Source organism: Leopardus geoffroyi, chromosome C2 (genome assembly GCF_018350155.1).
Source record: "Leopardus geoffroyi isolate Oge1 chromosome C2, O.geoffroyi_Oge1_pat1.0, whole genome shotgun sequence".
NCBI classification, from domain to species: Eukaryota; Metazoa; Chordata; class Mammalia; order Carnivora; family Felidae; genus Leopardus; species Leopardus geoffroyi.
The window spans coordinates 116,775,705-116,800,420 of record NC_059333.1 but is presented as its reverse complement, the minus strand read 5'-3'; the positions used below and the strand labels follow the sequence as shown (position 1 = coordinate 116,800,420).

Sequence of the window (24,716 nt, the reverse complement as noted above, 5' to 3'; positions counted from 1 at the left end):
TCACTAATGTGACGAAAGAAGGAAAGAAAGAAAAGCAGCCTTGGTGTTTCTCGCTGGAACTCCGTGTGCTCTATTATTGAAACGTGAAAGATGGATTTTGGGGGGGAGGGGTAGGCAGGGCTCTGGAAGAGTGCTTTTGAACCGTGCTGCCCTGTTGCACGGGACTGACCTTTGGCTGACACGGCCACGGAGCGGGCCGTTCGTTAACGAGGATTTGATACATTAGACATTCGAGCTGGGCGTGTAAACCCACACTCTGAATCCAGATTTTGCTCAAATTAGTGTACGAGGAAATGATCTTTTTAAGTCCCGAGGCTTAACCAAATGTCAGGAGGGCCAATCGCTGCCTGAAAAGGGCAGTGGAGGACACCGGGTAAAAGACACATTCCTAGCTCCTTAAAAAATAAACAAAACAAAACCAAAAAGCCTTCTCTGAATAATTCCTGAAATCTCCCAAGTCACCACTTGGACGAAATGCTTATAAATAAAGCTAATCATTCGTTCTAATAAATTCTGTTGTGTTAAATCCTAATACTAAGCAAGACTGTGAAGGCAGCGGCGCAGTTAGGGCAATAATCCTTTTCTGAGATTCGTATATTTTGAAATGCTGTTTTACTCGGTGGAGATACTGGAGTATGCCAATTTATATCCGCCAGGCAGTGGGGCACACACAGAGGAGGGAGTCACAGATTTTAAAGCCGTTTCAAAGTTGACGCGTCCCTCAATTTGATTTGGTTCGATTTGTCTCCAGACGTTGGAGCCCGGAAAGGGAAGGCAGGCTGGCCACCAGCACCCTGGCCTGGAGCGCAGCGGCCGCACGGATGGGGCAGAGGTTGGGGACTTTGCTGCGGCCGCTTGCAGGGTGCGGCGGCTCCCGCGGTATTTATTGACTGATTCGGGAAGGTGTCATTATATCTAAGTTCACATTAAAGCTCGAACTTAAAAAAAAAAAAAAAAAAAGAGTACCGCCAGAAAATGCTTTTCTTTTCTTTCCCCCAATAGCAGAGCCCGCTGTTGTCAGTTGGAAAGGGGGGAGAAATTCTCTCCTGTCGAAGTTTCCAGCCACTCTAAGAGTGGAAGGGGGAGGGCGAAGCGAAACGGTGTTCTGGCTCTGTACCTGGCAACCCTCTAACCGCTGGCTTCTTCACGTTGCTGTCCTGGGGAGAGTATCGCAGAGGCAGACGCATACGTTTTATGCACCTGAGTGCTGGGTTCTGCCGCTGGGTTTTGCTGGGTCTACGCAGGGGCGGTTCCTGGGATGCGGATTTAATCCAGGGGAAAACGTACACGAAACAGTTTTTGGCCTCCTATCTTTGCTTAGAGAGGCTCTATCTCCATTCCTCGGTGTCCTCTGAGTGTAGATGAAAAGATGGAAAATTAAACGAGAAAGGCACTTACTATCATGGGAAAAAAAGATAGGTTAAAAATAAGGAATCTAGGGGAGAGAGGTCATTCTCCAAGAGCCTACGTTGAAGAAATACAGACAGGGCCTATGAGAGCTACAGGACTTGCTCCACAATGGGTTTTGTAGATAGCGTCCCCACGCACAGGCCGACGGCTCGCCAAATTCTGGTTCCCGACCCTTAGGACAAGGGCAACTGAGCCGGTTGAACACTTTTCGAGACGATAGACGTCCTGGCCCCCTTTGGAAAAATCACACCTTTCCAGACTCTTGAGAACCCCGCAGGCTTGAGAAGGTTGCAAAAATGGTCTAAGAGTTAAGAAGAGAATGGAGAAAGAAGGGAAAGGTTGGTAGAGGATGGAGAAAGGAAAGATTGTGGCCAGTTAACTGAGAGATCGAGTTCATTTTCCCCCAGTGGCGGGTCCCAGCACCCTCCTACCCAGTCTGCGATCACCAGTTACTGGTGCAAGGGCGAGACACTGCCCGGGACCACCAACTTCCGAGTTGTGTCAAGTTGAGGTGGAAACGGTGGATCTATTTCATTTTAAGGTCCACTTCTGGGAGTCGGTGGGATTACTAAAATGCTGATGCTTGTAAGAGTGGAAGGAAGGAAACACTTGCCGCTTACAGACTTGCTCCGAGTTTCTTTGGCCCCCTTCTCTACAGCCTCCACCCTCGTCTAGCCCCGGGAACCTACACCTGGGTTTGGGCCTCCGGACCCGGTCGCAACTCTGGGGTACCCGCGAGTACCCCGGAGCCGTGAACCCTGAAGTTCTAAATGCGACGTGACCTACTGGCTGGCTTGAGGAAAGCCTCTTTCGCCCCTTCTGGGATATCATCCAGCCCTGCCCGGGGCTCCCTCCCCGAAGCCCCCAAGGCCTCGGTAGGTCGGTCGGGGCCACCTTCGGGGCTGCTCGGGGGACCTGACGCAGGCCGCGCTGCCGCTGACGTCAGGGGCTCCCGGTGGCCCGAACCCCAGTCCTGGCAACAAGGCGCCCGGCGTGGGGCGTCATTAATTATTAGATGGTAAATATTGCAAAGAAAGCTCAAGCTATAATTCAGGCGGGAGATATATATATATATATATATATATATATATATATATATATATATATTTCGGTTTCTCAAAGCATAGTTACCAACTTCGCACCTTCTTGTGGTCCCGTCTGCCCTCTGGGTCCACACTTTTGTAGGTTTGAGCTCTTCACTTTGTAACTGGTTTTGGGGATTCTTGGTGGAAGCGCCAATATTTGTTCATGTGGGAACTGCATGGTTACAACTTCCCTGTAGATTCAAGCTTGAGGAGCTTAATCATCTCTATCAACCAAGGGGGTGAGATGTGTGTGGGCATTGCTTCATAAAGCTGGATCTAGGATGCTCACATCCCCTTTTCTGTTTCGTCAGATTCTTAGTCCGAGATCTGATACTATTATTGTTGTTGTTGAGTGAAAAGGAGGGGAAAAAACCCTATCAAACACCGACAGGGCCAAGGTAAATGAATAATGCCATTCGGTATCAGGAACAAAACCTTCCATTTGTAAAATCAAACACAGCTCTCCTTTTTTCTTTTGTTTTAAAAGGAATCACACCTATAATATCTACTTAAAATAGAATGTTAAGGAGCAGTAACTTCTTCAAAATAACACTCGTTCTCGGTGCTAGCTCTAATACATTTTCAAAATCCTTTCCCCGAGGATTACTGCCGAATAAACATAGGGCACAGCAGGGTCACTGTGGCACAAATTCTCTCTTGGGCTCTTCTCTACAAAAGGAAGAAAGAAATCATGCCATATATGATGGAATTCCACAGGTGATGGTGAGGTGATTTTCTGGAAAAAGAATGAAATTATGTAAGAATTAAACTAACCCATTTGAATCAAGACAATTTTTATAGGACTGGAAACAATAATCCACAAATTTAAGCGTCTTGCATATTATCTTACTTGTCATAAATAATTTCTCTGCAATTCTCTTGTTATATTAGCTGTTTGAAAGATCCTGTATATAAAAATAAAGTTCACATGTATCACTGCATAAGACCAAGAAGTAGCAGCTCTCAAAAATATAAAATTATCTTCATACATATGAATATAAAATGTATTTGTCAGGATCCACAGGGCCAGAATGAAAAGCCTCTCTAGTTATATCTATAGGAGGTAGAAATATCCTGAAAAGTATTCTGAAAGGCAGGTAATTTGTTTAGTGTTTCACAGACAGAAAAACAACTGACCGAACTTTAATTTTTCTTTTGGAAGTTTTAGAGCCCTGCAGGCAGCTTTTGACTCAGAACTGTGATGGTGACCATTTTATTCTCAAGTTTATAATTTATTTTTAACCAATAGTTATGTGGTAAATATTTAACAAATATATACAATCTCTCAGAAGTGTGCAATAATTATTTTCTAAAATATGAGTAAAAATGGAGCTCATTCTTATACATCAGATACATATATTTGCAGTATTGAGAGCTTTGTGAAGGAGAATTTTAAAAAGTGTCAACAGTCACATTAGTAAATGTACAAAATTCCACGAGCATTCATCAATAAAAATTTCCAAGAATTGTGTATTAAATGTATTAGAAAAGAGGTAACTGCACACAAAAAGAAAAATGAAAAGAAACCTCATTTAGGGAAATAAAAACAAACAAAGGTCCAGGGTCCATCATTTACTTTTTCTGCTATGATTATTATATATTTCTATGGCTTGTTATACCTAGACTTTTCTTTAAAATTCCAAAAATGTGTGTTAGGTAGAATAAAAAATATTTGGAGTTGCGGACAACAGTTAATTGGCATTCAACAACTTCGGTGCTGTTTTCTATTTTACGTACTACTACTTTTATATACTACAAATCTTTCCAGAGAGTTCTGCTATTTTTGGTACAGCAGGCTGAAATTTATAGGCCTAAGATATATTCCAGACTATGTTTATAACACCCTGGCTGAGAAAAACCCTAGGATATTCATTAGATTTTTTTTAAGTCAGCTAATATTATTACAGTTCCTGAATCAATAAATATTTACAGATTTAAGGCAATAATTGAATTGAAGGGACACATTTGAAAGTCATTATGTGTGTGTGTGTGTGTATATCTTCAAATAAGTGATTTGTACAATTTAGACAATATCCTATGGAGGTTATGTGATTTTTCTGCTGCTTCAAACATGATTTCACTTGCTGACCTCGTGAAGTCAGTTGATATTCTTGGCTCTTACTTAGATTTGCACTTGTGAAATCAGTGTCCTAGACAAGATGCTCACTAAATTTTTGTGTAGTCCTCAAAGTCGTGATTTCACTTAGTCTTGCTTATGGATTAAAAAAAGCAACAGCAAAGCTTTTAACTTTTTATTTGTGAAAAAAAAATAAATCAGGGAAATCTTAACTGATTTGGGATATAAATGAAATCAACTAGCAATTCCTATTGTAAAACCTCATTGTTAAGTTTTCTTTTTTTTCCCTGAGAGTCTTGTTTCAGAAATGTGTTCTACTAAACAAGGAAGGCTACAGGAAACCTCTTTTTCTCCTTCTTAGTTTGAAAAGGAAATAAAATACATTTCCAGTGTTTTGTTGATGTGAATTACAAGCAGTATTTTCGTAAACAGGGGCAGAGGATGCTTAAGAGATGGAAACACTATTAAATTCAAATGTTTAAGAGCATGAATTTAGGAAGTGTAAACCAAGTTCTGGTCATATACAAATAGATGTATATTTGAAGGCGATACAAATCCCACCATGTAAGTAACAAGAATAAGAGGAAAACACGATGCTCCTGCACACTCTCCTCGCTAGATCAGCGTGAAGAGCTAAATATATTGAGTATATTATTCAATCCACAGGTTCTGCAGCTGTTGCTTGTTACTTACCTGTCAGCTAACTGCACTTGACTAGACCAATTAATTGATTAATTAATTACCCCGACAAACATTAGAGATTAGTATAGTTATTGTTAATAGAGACTATGTCATTTCAAAATTAAATTTCAAATGCTTTCTTCCTTCCAGGCATATAACAGGAGAAATATACACAGTTATTCAAAATATAAGGTAAAATATGGTACTTGTCTTAAGAGAGGCATACACAAAATTGGGGAATGTTTTACTTTTTGATTCTCTTTAGAAGATATTGGATGTCACTTGCTGCTTTAGAAAATCAGAACAAAATGTCATATCACGGATTTTTCTTTCTCTTTCCTTCATGCCCTCTTTTGCTCCTTTTCCTTCTCTTTAGCTCCTCCTTCTTCTCTTCTTCTCTTCCTTGCTCTAGAACCTAAGGTAAAATGAAATTTTCAGAAGACCTTTCTCAGGATGGTGGCAGTGGTGTTGTGAGCTCACTGCCTGAATCCTTGCCAGGCCTTTGTCTTTTGGGGGAAGTTTTGTCCAAGTGCCCATCTGTAGTCAGCTAGCCTGGGCTCCCATGGATGGGCTTAAACTCTGGGAATGCTGGGATCTGGGGCTGGTCAGAGCTTTTCAGCAACCAGGGTGTCCATTTTAATGGTCGAAGTGGGTCAGACCAAGCAGAGACCAAGTTCTGACAACTCTAGGTAAATATCTGAAAAGAGAACACTGATTGGTCACCAGGACATTTACACTTTATAGAAGTGAGCAGGGTTTCTCTCTTTTCTATTATTTGTTTGATCTAAATACAGATTCCCTTGTCACTAACAAATAAATCTTTTGTTTGTTTTCATTATGGTTCTTTTGTTCATTTTAACTCAGTTTTTAAAATATTCACTATAAAAGTGTCAGCATAGGACTAATTTTTCAAGACTATTTTTTGTTCTGAAATATTAAGCCATGTTTTCCCTTCCCCTAAGGCTGATGTGATTCTCTGGCAGTATTTTCCAAGGAAATTTTATGTCTACTTTATAACATTTGATAGTCACCCTATGAAACTAAGAAATAATTCATGTTTTCTGAAAAGGGTTCCAATCAGGTTCTTTAGAAGCTCAAAGTAGGACTAACCTGTAACCAATCAAAGAATTAGAGGTAACTGGTCCAATTACATATTATTCACATTCCTTTTTTTTCCCTTTGTGCTGTTTTTGGGTCATTTGGGAAGTGGCGCAACTCAGATCAGTTTGATTTGTATTTTCTAGCTGTTTGGATGAGTTGATTCAAGCAGGAAGGGTCACAAAGTGTGTTTGAAGACTTTGTTGTGTCATTGTCATGTGATTCTAATCCTTTTTGTAACAAGTTTTAATATTGAGCAATTTCAAATACATACAAAAGTAGAGAGAATAATGTAATAAATCTTTATCACCCAACTTCAGCGTCTATCAACAAATAGCCCAGTTTATAATATTTCCATCCACTGTTCTCCCCCAGAATTATTTTGAAGCACACCCTAGACATCCTATTATTTAATATGTAAATATTTATTATTTAATAAGATCTTAATGTTTGCTACAAAGCAGAGTGGCTTTTTCAAGTCAACTAGTATGTTTTTCTGAAACACTGCCTGGCCTGAGCTTTGAGCTGCTGTTCTCGATCCTTTTAACAGTTTTGCTTCCAATACCAGAGCCTTTATTAGCCACTGGAATCAAGGAGCTCTGTAGTTATCAAGAGCAAAAGAATAATTCACTTGATTATCATCATAATCAATGAAGATGGAAGCTTCAAGTGGGAAATCTCATAATCTCCAGAGTCTAGTAGTCATAATGGAGTGAGAATAATTCACTCAAAAGTTTCTGACTTGGGGAAAAGTGATGACTAGGAATCTTTTAATGAAAAAAAAAATCCTATGAACTTGTACTGGTATGGAAAAATCATTGTACTTGAAAAACTATCATGTAAATGCATTCATTGGGTTTCAGCTTTATTTCACCCAAGGTAATCCCCCAATTATTGATATAATAATAAATATGAATTTATGCACCGTGATTTAAATGTATTGTTTCCTTATCTCATTAAGTCACATGAAGCCATATGTTGTTGATTTTCAAAAGAGAGTACTGATATTTTAGAGCTCTATGCCAAACTATTTATGTATGAAATTATGTGATGTCTGGAATTTGCTTCAAATAATCTTGGGCGAGGGGTGGGAATGAGTGAGTGTAAGAACCAAGACTTTTATTGCAGGGAGATGGGTACCTGGGATTATGGTAATATTCTCTACTTCTGTATATATTTATTTTTTCTTAATAAACTAGCAAAAATGAAAAAGATAAAATGTCAAGAAGAACTCCACTAAAGTGTTTTTCTATCTATCAGTAGAGAAGTCAAAAGAAGGAATGAAATTATATTAAAAATTAAAAAGATAAAAGTTTACTTGCATCATCCTGGACTACCCAAGCGTGTCCTTGGAGAAGCCAGTGAATCTCTTTCAACTTCAGTTTTTACATACGTGAAAATACTCCCTCTGGTTTAAATAAATGCTAATATTTTTTCCATATACCCCTATGTATTAGATATGAATTCATAACACCTTGCCAGCAAAAATGTTGCTTGATAATTTAAACTTGTAGTTACTTGAATGTTTGTCATCTAAATGTTTCAAGCTCTATGGAAAGGTCTAGTTGTCACTTTCTACTTGTGGTCGTTTTGTGCATTGATTATGGTAGAACATTTCTCAGTATGTGGAGAAAATAATGACAGTTATAGATTTTAAAATGAGATTCTTGCTATAGCATAATGCTTTTCTTTTTCTACTTTTCTTATGGGAAATACAGACTCTTGAAGTTCAGGGTTAACTCCTGCCTCTTGTTTCTCCTTCCATAACACATCTGCCCTTCAGACTTCATTTCTGGGCCATTCCTTATGGAAGTAGAAAACACAGCATCCTCATAATGTAATTCATTATGGAACTTGGAATTGAATTATGATTTTCAGGTTTGAGTTTTTAGAGTGGGCCTCCAGTTTTGACTTATGTTGCCCTTCTCCATTTCCTAACCAGTTCTAGAATATTAGGGATAGGAATAAGTAAATCCTTCAAAGTGCCAAGTTATCTTCCTCTCAACCTATCCTGCCCAGATTGGCATTCCGTCTCAGTTTTCTTCCATGTTCTCACTATGCTGGATTTTCCTGTCTGCAACCCAAATCTCCCCAAGGATGCAAACCAGCCTAGACAGTACCATGAGACTAGAGCATTCGAAGCATTCTAGTTCTTTCCTCCATGGGACTAGATCCTGGTCCTACATCTCTAGCAGTAGTGGTTCTTGTAACAGCATTCAGAAATGATGGCTCTTCTTATCACTTTGTTATGTCTGCTGTAATGTATGTATTTATGGCTCTCATATCAAGCCATATCTGACCATGGCTGTGGAAGCCATTCATTGAACTAACTAACCATCCCCAGCCCAGCCTTTGCAGTCAGGTAAGCTCTCTCTGGACCAGTATTTCTCAGGGGGCTTGCATCAGCTGTTTATACAAATTCATATTCCTGGCCTTCAGTTCTAAGTGAATGAGAATGAGAATGTCTGGGTTAGGCTGTTATTGGGAATCTTCATTTTAACAACGTGAAGTTTAAAACTCATTTGATTGAAGTCCTAGACTGTGCCCTTGGATGTGACTTTTTCTCTGGGCCTTGCTTCTATTGTTGTGATTTTAAACTTCCTGGTGCCTGCACTTTCTAGAGTCTGAACTTCCATCGAGATTCATAAAACAAAAAGCCAACAACAGTAATGATGTTGGACAGGTTCTTAGCAAACAAAGCTGGTGGTCTCAAACATACTATTTGTGTTACCACCATTACCCTTACTATAATCGCTGTCTTCTTCTTGATCTAGCGTTAGAGGAAGAATATGTGTGTGATATTAATAATGATAATGTGCATCAAAGTGCCTTTTAAAAAGTTAAAAAGCACCTGATAAATGCAGTGTATTATTCAACAAACACTCAGTTAATGAACTCGTAGTCTGTTTGGGGACACTGTACAACTTGCCCCCTGAACAGAGTATGAAGAAAATGAAGAACATGTTTTCTGCTCAGGGGAAGCCCATAATGAGGATAACATGCACACATAATGTTATAGGAAAGCAATTGGAAAGCACCATACTTGATTTATATCCCAAACATACTCTTTAGTGATATAATTCTGAGTGCCCTGGGAAATATACGATAACTATGTGCTTATGTACCAACCATTGTATCTGTTGATGTATCTATGACTCTATGTATTCATCTCTATCAAACATCTGCTTTCATCGTCTCTACTTTTAAATATCTTTAAAGTAAATGTGATGCAGTTAGAATATAAGCTCCATGAGGGTAAGCATTTTTATGTTTTGTTTACCGATATATTTTCACTGCGCAAACGGTGCCAGCTACATGATAGACATTCAATAAGTGTTTGTTGTCTGACTGACTGTCCTAATGGTTGACTGAATGAAGTTAGTTAGAAAAGATTTCCGAAGAGCGATGAGTGTAAAGGAGATCTCACAGTTCCCGCCTATTGGTTGACAATGGTTGTGTAGAGAAAGGGCCATAGGACATAAGATAGAATTGGCTTAGTGGTGAAAATCTCCATCTTTGACAATTCCAGTCTGCCCACTATGGATCATTTCAGTAACCAATGACTTGGGGTGATTGTAATTGTGATTTTCTGTCTCAGAGGAGGAACTTCCTACCTCCCTTTTATCTATCTATCTATCTATCTATCTATCTATCTATTTATTTAGTTTTACATTTTTTTTTTGAAGTTTATTTATTTTGAGAGACAGAGAGCGTGAGCAGGGGAGGGGCAACGAGAGAGGGACAGACAGAATTCCCTCAGATGGTGGAGCTTGGACTCAGCAACCATGAGATCACGACCTGAGTGGAAACCAAGAGTCAGAGGTTCAACTGACTGAGCCACCCAGTCGCTCCCACCCCCTTTTAGATCTGTGTTATGAGGTGTAACTGAATTCTGTTTGTGGAGATAAACATGTGAGGTTTTGTGTTTGCTTGTTTGTTTGTTTTTGGAACGCGGCATTTCCTTCCTTTAGGAATTGTGTCTGTTTGTATACACAGATACATTGGGCAGTGACATATATTTGCCAAATGTCAATAGTTGTAGTTTAACTGTAGTGAAGTCTTCTCCTTTGCAACTTCATTTTCTAGTCTGTCTGAGGAAAGATAGAACATTTTCTCTTGGAAACTAATGAGTGAGGATAGTCGAAATTGAACAGGCTACTGATTATAAGCAAGTAGCAGCCAACCAGGATTCTAAATAGAGCTGGAAACATAATTTGACAATCTTTTCATCTAGATGCCGTGTGAAATTTTAATTGTCCAAAGATTATTTGCACATATAGCAATTTAGTTTGTTGCCTGTTTCCAAATACTGAAGAACAGTGATACCATGTGTGGGTGTATATTTTAAAATTGCAATTTCCAACCTTTCATTCACTCATTTAACAAATATTTATCGAAGGCCTCCTAAATCCCAGGCCCATTCTGGAGATGCGGTGGTAAGTCAAATTTCCTCATGGGGTTTACATTTCAGTGGGGAGAGCAGTGACAACAATTAACATGAAAGGAATACATATAAAAGGGAACTTCACATAGTCGTCGGTGTTGTGCTTAAACTCAACCAGTGTAGTGGGACGGGGAGGGCCTTGCAGGGTGGAGAGGCTAGCGTAATCAGTGGCCTTTCTGCGGAGCTGACATTTGACCTAAGACCTAAATGATGTGAAGGAACAAGGAGAAGGGGGTTCTGGCTAAGGAAAGACAAAATCTAAAGGTTCTGGAGTGGTAATTAGTTTGGCATGTTAATTAATCCATTCCTTTATTCTTCTCCACAAATATTTGCTAAGTGCCTGTTTTGTATCAGATGCAATGTATTCTAAGGTGCTGGGGAAATGGTGACGAACAAGATAGATATCTTGAATACCAGCTCCCATGGAACCATATTCTAGTGAAACAGAAAGACAAACAAAGCAAACAGAAAAAATATCAGAAAATAATAAATGAGATCATACTAAGTGGGATGGAACAGTGCGATAGATACTTTTTTGGTGGATATCCTAGCTTGAGGGACTAGAAAAGGCCTTTCTGAGTAAGTGACTGGTATGATAGGAAGCTCACATTTGTGTCACATCCTACCTTTGGATATTTCGAATTATGTTTTGGGATATAGTAAAACAGGCTGATGATAATGTGTGGCTCTTGTTGGTCTACCTGTAACCCCACCATTTTCTCTTCCCCTAATGAATGCATATGGAAATGCAAGGAACTGTAAATTTTCAAGTTTATAAAACAGGAAAAAAATTCATAAATTTATGTACTTTATTAGTAGTAGGAAATTACATGAAACTTTCCCCACTGGGGGTTTGGGATATTCAGGCTTAAAACAGCTGTTTTAATTATTGGGAACGTATGGCAGAATTAAGGAATTTTTGCTGAATAAATATTAAAGAAAAGCTTTAACAATGATGAAACTTAAAACTAAATAATGAGAGTATGCAAATTAATATAGATTTGAGCAATCCTGCAAAGGCAAGAATCAAGGTCTTGGTCTTAGCCTCGTTATACTTTTTAATTAAAAGCAGCAAATTCACCATTGAGCACATTTTCTTATATTTTATAATTTTTCCCATGTTGGGATATTGTCTTAGTTTTTACTATCAACAAGATATTGGTATTTAAGTCAAGATTCAACATCACAGGGAATAGAACTCTATTTAAAGTAGTTCATGTTGAAGGGTGTTTATTGATAGGAAAGAACATGGACAGGAAACAAAGTGTAATGTCTGCATGTGGATGACACTGAAAACATCCCTTTATCTACATATCTGCTCCACTAGTTTCCTGTTTCTCTTTTTGCATACACTTTTTTTTAAAGATTTTATTTTTATTATTTGTCATTTATTATTTTTGTTATTTCTTAAAAAATTTTTAAAAATGTTTATTTATTTTTGACAGAGAGAGAGAGAGACAGAGCATGAGTAGGGGAGGGGCAGAGAGAGAGAGAGGGAGACAGAGAATCCGAAGCAGGCTCCAGGCTCTGAGCTGTCAGCACAGAACCCGACGTGGGGCTCAAACTCACAGACCGTGAGATCATGACCTGACCCGAAGTCGGATGCTCAACCGACTGAGCCACCCAGGTGCCCCTAAAGATTTTATTTTTAAGTAATCTCTACACACAACGTGGGGCTCAAACTCACCACCCTGAGATCAAGAGGTGTGTGCTCCACCAACTGAGCCAGCCAGGTACCCCCATAATCTTTCTTGTCTTACGTATGTTTCTTTGTTTCTCCAGAAATTCACTTTACATGTGGTATTGTTTGACATTGGTCTCAAATTCCATGTGGCCTCTAGTTCCAATTTTCACAGCTCTCCGACTGGCTTAGTCTTACAATGACCAGTTTCAAATTCCTGGGAGAGATACTTTGATTTTTCCCAGTTTAAATTAGGTATATACACTGGTCCAATCAGCTGTAGCTGGAGGAGGGGAGCAGGAGATAGGAGCTATACAGTATGTTCTTGCAATGTGTTATGTTATTAACAAATAATCGATCTCCCATAATATAAAAATAAGGACTATCTCACATTTAAAAACTTGAAATAATACTTAATAAGGATAGAGTACCATTTTGATATCCTCTTCCACCCACACCAATCCTGATACCATTTACCCTCTCCCTCCTCAGTACTCTCCCTAGAGCTAAATGTGCTTTAGAGATATACACACATACACACATTCTATAGAAAATAGTATCATATCACATAAATTTATTTCTCTATTTAGCAAATAGTAATTGAATGCACTGGAAATTTAGCACTGCATAAAATGAACAATAATTGTTGCCCTCATGGAGTTTACCTGCCAGAGGAGACAGACAGACATAAAACTCGCTAAATAAATATGTTACGTGGTACTTGGGAAGATCATGAGTGCTATGCAGAAAAATAAATTCTGAAGATAATATGAAAGAAGTGGCCAGAGAACAGACCAATTTGAAGGTGACATTTGAGCCAAGACTTGTAAGAGGCCATCTAGAGAAAAGACATTATAAGCATACAGAACAGCAGGTGACTGCATGTTCAAAGAACATGAAGAAGTTCTGTCAGTCTGAAGCAGTATGAACAAGGGGGAGAAGAGTAGGAGAGGTCAGAGTAACTATGGGATTCTGGGAGCTGGGGAGGAGTTGGGACTACTCACTGAGGTTCTTGTTAACAAGTTTAAGGCCTTTACTTTAATTCTCTGTGAGGTAGAAGACACTGTAATATTTTGAGCAAAGTAACTTGATCTGACTTATTTTGAGTGGATCATCATGATTTCTGAGTTGAGACTAGACGGAAAGAGGCTGGCAGCAGTCAGATGTTAGGCTATTGCTATGATTCAGGCAAGAGATCATAGTGATCTGGACAAGAGAGTAGCAGAGAAAGTGATGAGTAGTCAAGATTCTGGATTGATTCTGATGGTAGAGCAAACAAAGGTTTCTTCTGGATTAGATGCAGATGTGAGAAAAAAAGAGAAATTAGTGTTGACAACAAGGATGGCCTTGAATAATTGGAAAGATGCAGTTTTCATTAACTGAGATAAAGAAGATTGTGGAAGGGGAAGTTTTTAGGGCATGTGTGTTAGGGAGTGGAAATCAGGAACTCAGTTTTGGAAATGGTAGGTTAGATATGCCTTTAGACATTTGTGTGGAATAGTTGAGCAGGCAGTTGGATTGGAGTCATCAGCATAGTGATAGTATTTAAAGCTTTGAGATTGAATGAGACCACCAAAAAACAAATATAAAGAAAGAAGAGGTATAAGGCTCAGGTCTTGGCCTCTCCAAAATTTAGAAGTCATAGAGATATGGAAGAACTAGAAAAGGAGAGAAGCAGTGAGTGAGACAGGAAGAAATCTAGCAGAGGTGGTGTCACGACAGCTACGTGAAGAAAGTGTTTCAAGAAGTCAGGAGTGATCAGCTGTGTCAAATGTGATGGCAGGCCAAGTCGGAGTAGAAGAGAGAAGTGATCATTTAATTCAGTAACAGAGCGTACCAGTGATTTGACATGAACAATCAGGGGGTTGTAATGGTAGAGATAATGATCTCTTTGGAGTAGGTTTGAAGGAGACCAAAGGGGGAGAGGAATTGGAGATAATGAGTATATAGGATAAATAAAATGGTAATATTATTTTTGGGAACTTTTTTATGAAGCGATATGTGCTAGGGATTTATACTATTCTTTATAGCTCTAGCTCATTTCTCCTAATGATCATGTGATTTTTAATTATACGGATGACCACAAAGTGTTTAAGACAGTTCTCTAAATAGACCTTACCTCTTTTGTTTTAGTACCAAGAATATCAATCATCCCTCCCCTGAAACAAAAATATAGATGAAATGTTCAGTGGGAATCCATAGATAATAGGAGAGTCCAAACCATGTGCAGACAAGAGTTGAGATAAGCCTGGCTATAGTGGGGGTTTCATAGTGGAAACAGGTTGGAAATAAACTCCCCCAAACTTTTCTCCGATAACTCTTCCTTGGTTTAGTGCCAACACTAAGCAGGCAAACGCAGTTCTCTGTCTCACAAGAGACACAAGTGTAGGTCATAGATAATTTTACCAGTTGTATTTTTTTCAAAACATTTAAGTTTGTGTAAGTTGATTATGAAACCAACTACAGTTCTCCATTATCCTTTGTGATCGAGTGGAAGGTTTTTTAGTTGTTGTTTCGGTACCAATCTTCAGGATGAACATTCTTGCTTTCTTATGTTATTCTGTCTACTCTCAAAACAACTCAACCTATTTTGGAATGCTTTGTAGCTAGAAACCCCTTTTAGTTCCAAGTCTCTCTTATGAAGACAGGAGCTGTTTCTCCCCAACCTCCCACATTGCACAGCTGTTTATGAGGCTTGTAATTAATGAAGAGTTGCTAATAATCACACACCCAGTGATGTTCCGGGCTTGTTGAAAGAAATAGGGTGGGCAACAGTCATTGGGCTGGGGCCTGTAACTGTGCCTTTTGCCAATGGGCTGTAGATTGGCTATTGTCTTTTTTGGTAAGAGAATTTCTGGGAGCTCTACTCACATAGTTCATGCTAAATTACTTTGGTAAACAGGAAATGATCTGAAATGTGGAAAAAAGTAGAAAAGTTAAAGAGGAATTTTCTAAATAGAATTAGCTTCTTTCCGTTGGACTTATTTAAAAGTCTACAGATCTTCAGGAATTTCCAGATTAATTGTCTGGGTTTATTGATTTCTATTTTCAATTGCTTTATTAAATGGCAGCTTCTGCAGGCAACCTCATTTTCATTGTTCTAATGAAGAGAGCTTGATCTAGTCCAAAAGTTGAGAAGTCAAGTATCTGTAGGAGCCAAAGAAAGAACTAAGCAAAGCATCCCAGAATTAGAACTCACTGGAGAGAAGTGAGGACTGGGGTGGATTTGTTGACACATGAAAATGTCTGCCTTGTCTTAAAACTCCTCAAGTTTTTCAAAACAAGATAGAAATCTGGATTTTAACAAGACATCTTTCAGCTTGGAAATATTGGCAATGAGCTCAAAGTCTTAAGAAAAGCAATCTGTAACCAAATACATTTCAGGCCAAAGCAAACACATCTGCCGGCTGGATCCAACCCCAGGCCACCAGTTTGCAACTTCTGGTCCAGAAGGATCGGTGGTTAGGCAGTGCTTTGGGACCAGTTCTTCACAAAGACTTAAAAAAACAAGTGGTTGCTAATTATCTAAATGTTCATCGTTACAAGTCGTTCTCTCTCTTTTTGTTTTGGTAGCAAATTTTAAATCACATTAGCCTGATGTTTGAAACCTGCTGGTGGAAAGTAGAGTGATCATATATCATGGACTTCCCAGGACAGCACTGGCTTAGGCCTGTAGCAGTTAAAATGATTAATGCTACCCCTTTTCATTTCCAACATTATATGGACACTTTAAGTGTCTCTTTTGTCCCCGCTTCCCATTTTTCACTTATTTCTTCCCCTCCTCCTTCTCCTCCTTCTTCTTTAAGTAAGCTCTACACCCAACCTGGGGCTTGAACTCATGACCCTGAGATCAAGAGTCTCCTACTCGTCCGACTGAGCCAGCCAGGTGCCCTTCACTTATTTTTTAATTCATTTCTTTTTATAAAAGCTATCATGATGCATTTTAAATATATAAAAAAAACTAGACAAATATCATAAACCTCCATGTAGCCATCATTCAGTTTTAGTACCTATCAACTAATGGCCACATGTTTCTTCCGTACCCTCACCCACTCCCTCATCCTGTATTATTTTGAAGAGAAGTCCCGATTTCATATCACTTCATCCATAATTTCTTATGCACCTTAAGTCAGTATTGTCTAAGTACCAGTCTAACACTAAACATTTGGATTATAACTCGTTTTGTTTTAAGTTGTCCTTACTTTTTCCCTTGACTTCTTTATAGCTTTTCTTTCTCCACTGTGCACCATGAGTCAGTCCTTTTGTTCCTGAGTACTAGTACTGAGATACTTCATTAGCATTTCTCAATAACTTTTCAAGAGTCATTGAATATTTGTTGCTGCTTTATTTGTGTCTAAAAATAAATTATTCTTATATGTATTATTAGAAATAAAAGATAATTTCGAAATTTATTTTTTCTAGTCCTTCAACTTCATCCATCTTTTCAACTACTGATTTGCCCACCCTTGAGTGATTCTTGGTGAAATTATCTCATTGCCTTGTTATAAAGTGGAAAGATGCTTGCCAGATTCCAGTTCTATGATCTCTTATCTATTGTAGGCTAATCCTGGGCCCTAATTTCAAGGTTTGTTTGACACTTTTTGGTGGAAAATGCGAATTCTGGTAACTATGCCCTTTGAAAAATTTTATGAGTTGCAAATAGTAAGAGAGACAGCAGACATGATTGTTAGAGAGGAATGGACTTTGGAGTCAAACAAACTCATCTGTGTGCATGTATCTCCTCCCTCCCTTCCTTCCTTTCTCCCTCCCTTCCTTCTTTGAGAACTTCATTAAAGACTCAAAATACTTTTCTTACATCAGAATTTTTTTCATAGTTCAAATTTTTTGGATTAGTATTTATGAAGGCACGTTATATAATACACACATATAATTTGATAATAAAAATGATTGACTCCTCAGATAAACTACTTCTGTTAACTTCCATTTCATCTATTTAGAAACCTTGAGTAAAGATGTATTATATTTTTACTCTCTTTTCATTTCCTTCTGTGTTGTATTTATATTTTTCTTTTCTATGATTATTTATTTATTTACTTACTTGGTTGTCAAATGATCCTTTATTGAATTATTTTCTGTTATAGCTCTTAACTAGCTGGGCATTCCACTGTACCTCTATTGGTGTCATCTGTAATGTCATGAGGGTGGTGGCCATCAGCATTGCAGCTCACAGATTGAGCACTCCCCAGGATCTCTTTAATGGCTCCAGAGAGTTCTCTGGCTAAAGATCTGTGTGGCATCTGTCAGGCAATGTTGACAATCTCATCAAAAGGGCGATTTCTGGTGCCTCTGGGTGGTTCGGTTGGTTAAGCATCAGATTTCACTCAGATGATGATCTCACAGTTTGTGGGTTTGAGCCCCACATCTGGCTCTGTGCTTGACAGCTTGGAGCCTGCTTCGGATTCTGCGTCTCCCTCTCTCTCTGCCCCTTCCCCACTCATGCTCTGTTTCTCTCTCTCTCAAAAAAATAAACATGAAAAAATTTAAAAAAAAGTCAATTCTTTCCCTTCCCTTTAAAAATAAAAGTGATATTTCTGCCTCTTTCTCTCTCTTGGCAGTTCTTTTAGGGCTTTGATAATCAGGGCAGAGGCAGAAGGTACCCCTTCAATCTGGGCCTATGTGTTCTGAAGGATCAATTTCACTGTAATCCTCAGACCTATCCAGTCACCAGTTGCCTTGGCAATGTCATCACTAACCTGTTTTGGAGACAGACTCAGGGGGCCAGTCTTTGATCTTAGGGGCCAGGACAGATAGACACCTGCTTCCTCACTGGTACACCTCAGGTATACAACTGATCTCGTTGAAGTCAAACTTAGGTGGCCTGGTGGAGGCTGCTGGTGATGGATGAACCCAGATTTGGGATGACCAAAGACAGTTGCACCTTTGTCTCCTCTGAGCCAAAAGCCAAAAGCCAAATTTTTAAATAACATATTAAAATTTTCTCTTTAATTGAGTTTTACATTTTTTTTTTCCTCTTTTTTTGTATGTTGGTAATCCTGATCTGCATTTTTCCCCAATATTCAATTTTCATGTGGAGGGTACCAATTGCTTTATGTTCTCATATGGCACATAATTATCTTATTTTCTTATTTAATATAATTTTGAAATTCTTTGTGATCTTCATAGTTATATACATATATATGTGTGTGTGTGTGTATATATATATATATATATATATATATATATATATGAATGAAAAAGAAGATGTTAGAAGGTAAAGGAATTATTCTTTTTCTAGTTATTTATACAAGTAGTCTCACTGTCCCCACAAATTTTCTGGTTAGAACTGTGCTTGGGTTAAACTTAGAAACAAGTGAAGATTTTGCTTAAAATCTCCTCTCTCCTCTTGAAGTTCATCTCTTCTTCCTGTGCCTCATCATTCAAAGGTGTCTTGTCATTATATAAGTCATACCTCTACCTCAGTTTTTCATCATGTTGAGACAAGTTTTTTAGACCTTAGATTCCTGATTTTGTATTTAATGTGGTATGCCTTCAGTGACCGAAATTTCCAGTCGAATATATAAATGCTCCTTAATCATGCCTTGTTTGAAGACTTATCCCTTCTACTGATAGACTTAGCTCTGATAATATATTTTGTTATTTCTAGGTTTACTTTTGCAGGTATCTAATTCTGCAAAGAATGCATGAGAGGACAAAGCATGATGTTGGTATGCGTGTGTATGTATATGTGTCTGTGGGTAAGGGTGTACCAACATGTGTCTTCTTGTCCTGAAACAACGGGTATCTCTCTCCAATATCTTCATAGTGTTCTGGTATAGGATGAGTTGGGGAGGAGTTTTCAACTTTTCGAACTTTTCTAAGTTCTGCCGTCCTTGTATATTCCCTTCCTTGCCTGGCTGGGTAGACAAAGTGTAAGCTTGAAGTGCTTCATTGCCAGAGTGACCTTTCATTCTCCCAGGTGGCTGGGATTAGATACTGCAGTCCTCAAACACTCACTCACAGTTCTTAGTCAGAGACTAGGTCACAGCCAAGCAGTCAGCCTCGGGGGATGGCCATGTTCAAGTTCAGCTCATTAGTATCAACTCAGGCTGTGTCTTCTGTTTCTGTTCTCACCGTTATGTCAAGAACATGCAGAATTTAGGCTGCTTTAAAAAATTTAATCATGTCTTCTCAAGTTTTGACTGCAGAACACCTAGAGAGGACTGGATTTTGGAGTCAAACAGACTCATCTGTGTGCATATGTTCCCTTTCTCCCTTCCTTCTTACCTTCCTCCCTCCCTTCTTTCCTTCTTTCATTTTTTTCTCTTTTTTCATTTGTTTATGTATTATAGGAATGGATATAAAGCAGCATGATAAAATTTCAAAAAAAATTAAGAGAGTATGCAATGGACAGTAAGTAGTGCCTCCCTTTCAGGTCTCTAGACTCCTCTCCCAATTTTAGTATATGAGCTGCCCAAGCCAACATTAGACTCCTTTCCCAAAGCAGCCAAAGGTAGCATTTTAGGTATCCCTCCATAAATTTTCTATTACTAATCAAACATCTATTTATATTTATACCCCTTAATTTAAGTTCTTTTAAAAAGCTCAAATGTTTCTGGCTTATTTTCACTTAAAATGTGTCTTGAATGTTATTCCAAAATAGCATATACAGATCTACCTCATCCTTTTTCAGGTCTATATTTGGTTACATAGTGTTCTATTGTATGGGTGTAAATGTTTTATTGAACTCGCCCATATGGAGGGAACTTATTTCCAGTTCAAAAATAATTTAAGAAATTAAAGATGGTATACGGTGAACATTCAAAGAGATATTGGAGTATAATTATTGGAAACGTTCTTAAAGTGGATTGCTATATTTAAGCATTTAAATTTTGATAGTTATTGTCAAATAGTCCTTCAATGAAGTTGTATCAACTTACCTTCCATTAACATTTAAAAGGTCCTAGTGTCAGACTATATACTTTAAGTTTTTAATTTTTATTTTTTACAATTTTTTAAGTTCATTTATGTATTTTGAGAGAGAGCGCGCGCCCGCGCCCGTGCGCGCAAGTAGGGGAGGGGCAGAAAGAGAGAGAGAGGGAGAGAGAATTCCAAGCAGGATCCATCTGTAAGTGTGGAGCCCCCAATGGGGCTCAATCTCACAAAATCATGAGATCGTGACCTGAGCCAAAACCAAGAGTCTGATGCTTAACCAACTGAGCCACCTAGGTGCCCCACCTATTTTTTTTTTTTTAATTTAAATTTTAGTTAGTTAACAAAAAATTTATTTTTTATTAAATTTAAATGTTAGTTACTTAATACAGTGCAATATTGGTTTCAGGAGTAGAATTTAGGGATTCATCACTTACATACAACCCCCAGTGCTCATCACAACAAATGCCCTCCTTAATCCCCATCACCCATCTAGCTCATCTCCCCCCTCCCTCCCTCCATTAACCCTCAGTTTGTTCTCTATCAGGCTATATACTATTAAACTTTTATATCTTTGCCTACAAATTCAATTTTCTTCAAAAAAAAAAAAAAAAGGAAGCAAACAAACCCTCTTTCTTTCTCCATTTCTCTGCCGCCTTTAATTTTCTTGTTTTTATCACAAAATTGGATATTGAAGGTCATAACTTATTAGGGTTAATCATAAATTTCAAATGTTGATTATGTAATCACTCCTTATAAGGGAGAAAGAGGTGTTTCTCTGGGCCGACATTCAATTTCCATGCTTCAATCCCTCTTTGCTTTAACTCTGCCCACATGCTGATACGTGGCAGTGTTAATTGGGCATTCTGCTTTTTGAATCTCACGTAGAATGTACAGCCAACTAATTTACCACAAAATTAAAAAAAAATGAAGAGAGCAAATACAGCTATTAGAGTTGTTGTGAATAATTTGAGTTAAATGTAAATGCAGAAAGAAAATAGGAAAACTACTATTAAGTACACCTTACCCTCCTCAATAGAATACAATACAGATTTACAATGTTAATTATTTCCACCATCTATCTATTTAAAAGCCCTGAGATTGAAATATGAATATGTCAGGTATTTAAATACTAACTTATTAAAAAAACTACTTTATTAAAATATCATTATGCATATTTTAAAGCTGTAACTCTGCACTCTGTAGACGTAGAGGTAAAATTCCCATTTATTGTCCGCTGAATGTGAGGGAAATTGGATTTGTCAGGAAGCTGATTGATATCTCGAAGTGTTTTGTTTTCAGTGACTGGCACTGCCTAGTTACAACCATCTATCATCTAACAGGTAATTAGTCAGATTTCTCATCATGAGCCTTCAATCCTGCTGTTTTATTATTGAAATACCACAAACCAGTAGGCAATTTGAATGCAGATAAAGTTCTCTGTCATGGTCTTAAGGACAAAGACAACATTTTGCAATTCAGCAGTAGTGAGTTTGAATAAAAGTCCCTGAAATGTAAGTTTGGGTCTTATCAGAAAATAAATATAAAAAATTTAATTTAATACCACATTTGTCCTCTAACGACAACTGAGACATTTGCGATTTACAAAGCAGTCTATTGTTCTAATATGAACTTACTTTATTATAACACGTTACGAGTAGAAAGTTAGGTGAAATAACATTGATAGCATGAGAAATAAAGTTAGATAAAATAAATTAACTAAGTCTTGAGTAGCTTTCATCTGTTTTCCAAACTATTTTAAGATGCCGGATGGAAGTAATCTGTAATTAGTAGTAGCTAATCATATAAAAAGTTTACCATTTTTCAATTATTTTTCATAAGACAGTTTAGAAATTAAAATAATGGGAAATTTTAAAGATGAATTATTTTATCACTCTTACACATTGAGTAAACAAATTTGCTTCTGAAGTTGTTGCTAAGACACTTTTGGGGACTTCTATGGTTTATAGATTCAGGCAACTGATTTACATAACTGATATTCCAACAAGATTGGTTACTTCATAACATTTAATGTTATTTTCTTGACTTAATTAAAAATCATTTGGGGGCACCTGTCGGGCTTAGTCAGTAGACCATGCAACCTTGATCTCAGGGTAGTTAAGTTTGAGCATAGAGCTTACTTAAAAAAAGAAGGGGGGTGCCTGGATGGCTCAGTTGGTTGAGCAACTGACTATTGATTTTGGCTTGGGGTCATAATCGAAGTTTGTGGGATGGAGACCTACATCCAGCTCCATGGTAAGCATGGAGCCTGCCTAGGATTCTCTCTCTCCCCCTCTGCCCCTCCCCCCCCCCACCTCTCCCACCTGCTTGCGGGCTCTTGTGCCTGCTATTTCTCTCTAAGAAAAAAAAAGAAAAAAGAAAGAAAAAAAGGGGAAAAATCATGTGTTATTTTTTGGAAAAATGAGTCTCAATATACATCCACTTTCCAAAAAATTCACAGGACACTATAATCATTACTTCTTAATAAAATGTAAATATAACCTCTCTTCCCTTCAACTTTTTGTGTGGGAATGAATATGCCTACATGCTTTCTCAAACCTTAGTTAAATAACAATTTCCTTTGCTCTACAAAGTATTGTATATACAGCACATATAGATTAAAATTAACCAGATCAAACGATGTTTTAATTCAGTTACATAGTCATGCCTTCTGATGTGTAATAGATTTTACCAGAAAGAACATTTTTCCATAATTAATTTCAATGTTAAAATATAAATTAGGGGCACCTGGATAGCTCAGTTGGTTAAGCATTGAACTTCACCTCAGGTCATGAGCTCACAGTTTGTGAGCTGGAGCCCTGTAACAGGTTCTTTGCTGTCAGTTCAGAGCCTGCTTCGGGTCCTCTGTCTTCCTTTCTCTCTGCTCCTCCTCCCGTGGCTCACTCTCTCATCAAAAATAAATAAACCTTTAAAGATAAATAAATAACTACATAAAATACAAACTAAACATTAGTTTTGTATGAGGATTGCACACATACTTCACAAACATAATGTATAATAATGGCATTCAACAATTCCTATGTAAAATGTAGAATATAATATCCAATATTACAAAATTGCTTACACTTGTTTAAAATATGGCGTTATAAACTTTTCTTGTACTGCACTTCAGCTCAGGTCATAATCCCACCATGGGTGAGTTTGAACTCTGCGTTGGGCTATGTGCTGACAGCTCAGAGCCTGGAGTCTGCTTCAGATTCTGAGTCTCCTTAGGTCACCCAATTGTTTTGTCACAAACAAAATGGTAACAAATGTTTTGATTAAAAAAAAAAAAAAAGATTCCCTGCCTCCCTCGTTCACTGCCCCTCCCCCACTCGTGCTGTCTCTCTCTCTCTCTCAAAAAATAAACATTAAAAAAAAAACTGAAAAGTTACATTAAGGTACACAAATATCTTTGTGTTTCTTTAAATAGCATAAGCTTTGTTTCTACCATGAACATTTCATAAGGACTTTTCGGATGAAAACAAATACCAATTTATTATAAGCCATGATTGCTTACATGTCTTCAAATTTTAAAAAATTTTAATTTATTTTTTCAACGATTTTATTTTTAAGTAATCTCTGCACCCAACTTGGGGCTTGAACTCACAACCCTAAGATCAAGAGTGTCGTGCTCCACCGACTGAGCCAGCCAGGCGCCTGGCTTACATTATCTTAATGCACTAATGTAAAAAATATTCTTTTAGCTTTTATCACATGGAGAATAAAAAAATGAAGAAAATAATTATAATATTAAATAAGTGATCTTGTTAAGTAGATAAATAGAATATTGCATACATTGTTGCTCAGTGTAGATAATGTGATAAGGTTTCCAGACCTGGATAAGAAGGTCACAATCTCTATTAGCACATAAAATGCAAAGTAGCCAGTTCCCTGAGAATTTTATTTAGGTGATATTTAGGCAACGCTGAATCAACACAAACCGAAACCTTAAGTCAAACTTCTAGGCTCTTACAGGCATCAACATGGAGCACACACTCTCTGCTAACCCCTGGTACCTAAACATATTGGATTTTCTTTCTGGTTGTAAGAGAATGGAAATTTTAGATGCCTACATTGACTACTTGATTACACTGTCGTATAATAAAAATAGTGACAACTGAGATTTGGTTTGTGGCAGCTTCTCTTGCTCATTCACTCCTGTTTTGAAAAAGATACTGCGATCCCCATTTGGTGGATGGGCTACTGAAGCCGAGAGAGATTAAATATTTTGTCAGATTTCAAATAGCCAGTGAAGTGGTGGGGCTGGGATTTGGAAGTAGGTACTTCAATATGGGTCTTAGGCACTTTGTCTCCACTTGTTAGGACCAAAACATAACATGGCTGTCA

General features: G+C 37.9%; 2 long non-coding RNA genes across 3 annotated transcripts in view; one reads left to right on the top strand and one right to left on the bottom strand.

The window, feature by feature from the left end:
* Positions 1-24,716, top strand: part of LOC123611433 — a 94,668-nt gene that overhangs the window by 923 nt on the left and 69,029 nt on the right. The gene's annotated exons all lie outside the window — the stretch shown is intronic.
* Positions 596-23,691, bottom strand: LOC123611434. Its single transcript, XR_006718668.1, has 4 exons — positions 23,452-23,691; positions 5,502-5,668; positions 2,553-3,231; positions 596-1,711 (listed from the first exon to the last, which is right to left on the bottom strand). It is a non-coding gene; the product is annotated as an uncharacterized LOC123611434 (long non-coding RNA).